Source organism: Sinocyclocheilus grahami, unplaced genomic scaffold (assembly GCF_001515645.1).
Source record: "Sinocyclocheilus grahami isolate Dianchi unplaced genomic scaffold, SAMN03320097.WGS_v1.1 scaffold375.1, whole genome shotgun sequence".
NCBI lineage: Eukaryota > Metazoa > Chordata > Actinopteri > Cypriniformes > Cyprinidae > Sinocyclocheilus > Sinocyclocheilus grahami.
The window spans coordinates 520,341-524,147 of record NW_015505554.1 but is presented as its reverse complement, the minus strand read 5'-3'; positions in this window follow the sequence as shown (position 1 = coordinate 524,147).

Genomic DNA, 3,807 nt, shown 5'->3' with positions numbered 1-3,807 from the left:
ACAGGTATTCAAGGGTAGGCTTTAAGATGGTTTAGATCCTACCTGTCCGATCGCTACCACATTGTTCATTTAAATGGGGAGTCATCTCAATTATCACCAGTAAAATATGGAGTGCCACAAGGATCTGTCCTAGGTCCGCTGCTATTTTCAATATACACGTTGCCCCTTGGTAATATTATTAGAAAATACGGGCTTAGTTTCTACTGTTATGCTGATGATACTCAACTATATATCTCAACAAGACAGGATGAAACTTCTATTATCTAAGCTAACAGAGTGTGTTAAAAATGTAAAAGATTGGATGACCAATAATTTTCTCCTATTAAATTCGGATAAGACAGAGATATTACTTATTGGACCAAAAGACACAGAATCTCTTGGATTACAATTTGCAACTAGAAGGATGCACCGTTACTTCCTCTACAGTCAAAAATCTGGGCGTTATATTAGATAGCAACTTGTTTTTTGAAAATCATATTTCCCATGTTACAAAAACAGCATTCTTCCATCTTAGAAACATTGCCAAGTTACGAAACATGTTACCTGTTTCTGATGCAGAAAAGCTAGTTCATGCATTCTTGACCTCTAGCCTGGACTATTGTAATGCACTGCCAGGTGGTTGTCCTGCATCTTCAATAAACAAGCTACAGGTAGTCCAAAATGCAGCGGCTAGAATCCTTACCAGGTCAAGAAAATATGATCATATTACCCCAATTTTACAGTCTCTGCACTGGCTACCAATTAAGCTCCGTATCGGTTACAAAATACTATTACTTACCTATAAGGCCCTTAATGGGTTAGCTCCTGCGTACCTAACTAGTCTTCTACCACGCTACAATCCATCATGCTCCCTAAGGTCGCAAAACTCTGGACTTTTGGTAGTACCTAGGATAGCATACCTAGGATAAGTCCACTAACGGAGGTAGAGCTTTTTCATATTTGGCTCCCAAACTCTGGAATAGCCTTCCTGATAACGTTTGGGGTTCAGACACACTCTCTCTGTTTAAATCTAAATTGAAGACACATCTCTTTGGCTAAGCATTCCAAATTTCCAGGTCCAAAATGCAGCAGCTAGAGTTCTTACTAGAACCAGGAAGTATGATCAAATTAGCCCGGTTCTGTCAACACTGCACTGGCTCCCTATTAAACATCGTATAGATTTTAAAATCTTGCTTATTACTTATAAGCCCTGGATGGTTTAGCACCTCAGTATTTGAATGAGCTCTTATTGCATTCTAGTCCTTCACATCCGCTGTGTTCTCAAAACTCTGGCAATTTGATAATACCTAGAATATCAAAATCAACTGTGGGCGGCAGATCCTTTTCCTATTTAGCGTCCAAACTCTGGAACAATCTACATAATATTGAACCGGAGGCAGACACACTCTGTCAGTTTAAATCCAGATTAAAAACCCATCTCTTTAACCTGGTTTACACATAACACACTAACACATTTCTAATATTCAAATCCATTAAAGGATTGTTAGGCTGCATTAATTAGGACAACCGGAACCCGGGAACACTTCCCATAACACCCGATGTACTTGCTACATCGTTAGAAGAATGGCATCCACACTAATATTAGTTTATTAATTTCTTATTCCAAGGTCACCGAAGCCACCAGATCCAGTCTGTATACAGATCAGATGGTCACTGCAGTCACCCGGATCCAGTCCGTATCCAGCCCAGATGGTGGATCAGCACCTAGAGAGGACCTCTACAGCCCTGAATGTCAGCGGAGATCAGGACAACTAGATGAGCCCCAGAGACAGATCCCCAGTGAGGACCTTGTCTCCTAGACGGCCACCGGGACAAGACCACAGGAGCCAGTTGAGTCCTCTGCACAATGTGACTTTGCTGCAGCCTGGAATTGAACTGCTGGTTTCGTCTGGCCAGAGGAGACCTGGCCCCCCGACTGAGCCTGGTTTCTCCCAAGGTTTTTTCTCCATTCTGTCACCGATGGAGTTTTGGTTCCTTGCCGCTGTCGCCTCTGGCTTGCTTAGTTGGGGACACTTAATATCGGAAATTTCATTCAGATTGAGTTCTACAGATTGAGGTGTTTGCATAAAAAAGTGGGAATACATGTTAAGTAAAAAACTTTATATTTAACTTTTGTTAAATATTGCTTTAGATAGGCTACTTTAGTGCAGAGCTATCCAATTCTGTTCCTGCAGAACCTGCAGAGTTTAGTTAACCATAATCAAACACACCTGCCTGTAATCATCAAGTAATCATGATGACCCTGAACCGGGTCAGAATGAAATTGAATAGCCCTGCATTAGTGCATCACCACCATTAACAGTAGGTGTGTTTGAATTGCTCTCAAGATATTTTGATGTCATACATTGATCGTTCTGCACAGTGCTGCTTCAAGTCGAGCACACCTATTGTTGCAATGTGGATCAGAGACACCACACTATACGACACTCTACCATGAGTTCTGATCAGGATATCTGTTAGAGTAATCATTAATATTAGTTCATAGGCATTTCTCAATCCAATCTCAAAACACTCCAATCTTGGGTGACAAGAAGAGTTTTATTTATCAGCTTTGTCATGTCATTAACCTGGTGCCAAGGGCCCCTCACAGACTTATCAAAGAGTGGTGGCATTAATATATTTACCAAAAGAAAAAAAACAGTAATAATAAATAATAAATCATTTTCAAATCATGTTCATTTTCATGCACAAAAACAATGTGCTGATTGTCATGACAATCGCAAATTTTACTGCGGTACAAATGTGACACTTCAGAACAAAAGCAGAATTAGAGCTGCCTCTGACAAAAGAAAAAGCAAAAGAAAAGATATTAAACAAGGGATAAATTGCTCAGAATAACATCACTACCTTCATCAGCAATACTGATACAAACTCTCATGCATAACATCATTAGTTGTGGGCAGGGTTCCCATATGTCATATTTTTCCATAAAATTGCTTGTATTTCAACCCCATTGCTGAGAGAATGCTAAACTTTATGATAAACATAAAAGTAAGAAAATGCATACAGAAAAATATCTAATTTTACATTAATAATTCGGACAGCTCTTAATTTTAATTGAGAACAGCAGTAATTTGCAAGAAACACAGATATGGTCACATTTCCATTTTAACAGTAATGTCTGCCAATGCAACAAAAATGCTGAACTTTTCTGTGAAGAAAGTTTGGTAACACTTTCTATGAAGCCCGTATTTATAATTCATTATAAGGGTATTCTTAAGGCATTATAATGAATGCATAATGCATTATAAAAAAAATTATAATATGTTATATCAACTCATGAATAATCATAACAACAGTTATAATACATCATAATACTTACGTACTTGTGGTTGTAAGTTTAAGAGTATTATTTATAACACACAATGAACACCATATTAAATCTACTTCATTTACAGAATAATGGACTGTATCATATCTTGACATTGTTTATTTAAGATCCGCACAGTATCTTACTACAGCTTGTGAGTGGTTAGATGTTGAGTGTTATTTGAGTGTTTTCTGTAGTGCTAATGTTAATTAATTGATGTGAGCTTTATACTCCAACTGAAAAAAATGCAATGTTTTATATGGTTACATTTTATTTTGATGGTCCCCTTAATCAGTCGACTATAAGCAACTTTGCAACTACATGCCAACTAACTCTCATTAGAGTATTAGTATGCTCAAGAATGGTAGAATCTAGTATGGTAGAATAAGTTGACGTACTTGCAAAGACACTTATAGTCAGTTTATCTGTTGGTTGACCATCAAAATAAAGTGTTAGCAAATATTTACAGTAGCAGACATACTAATACTCTAATGACC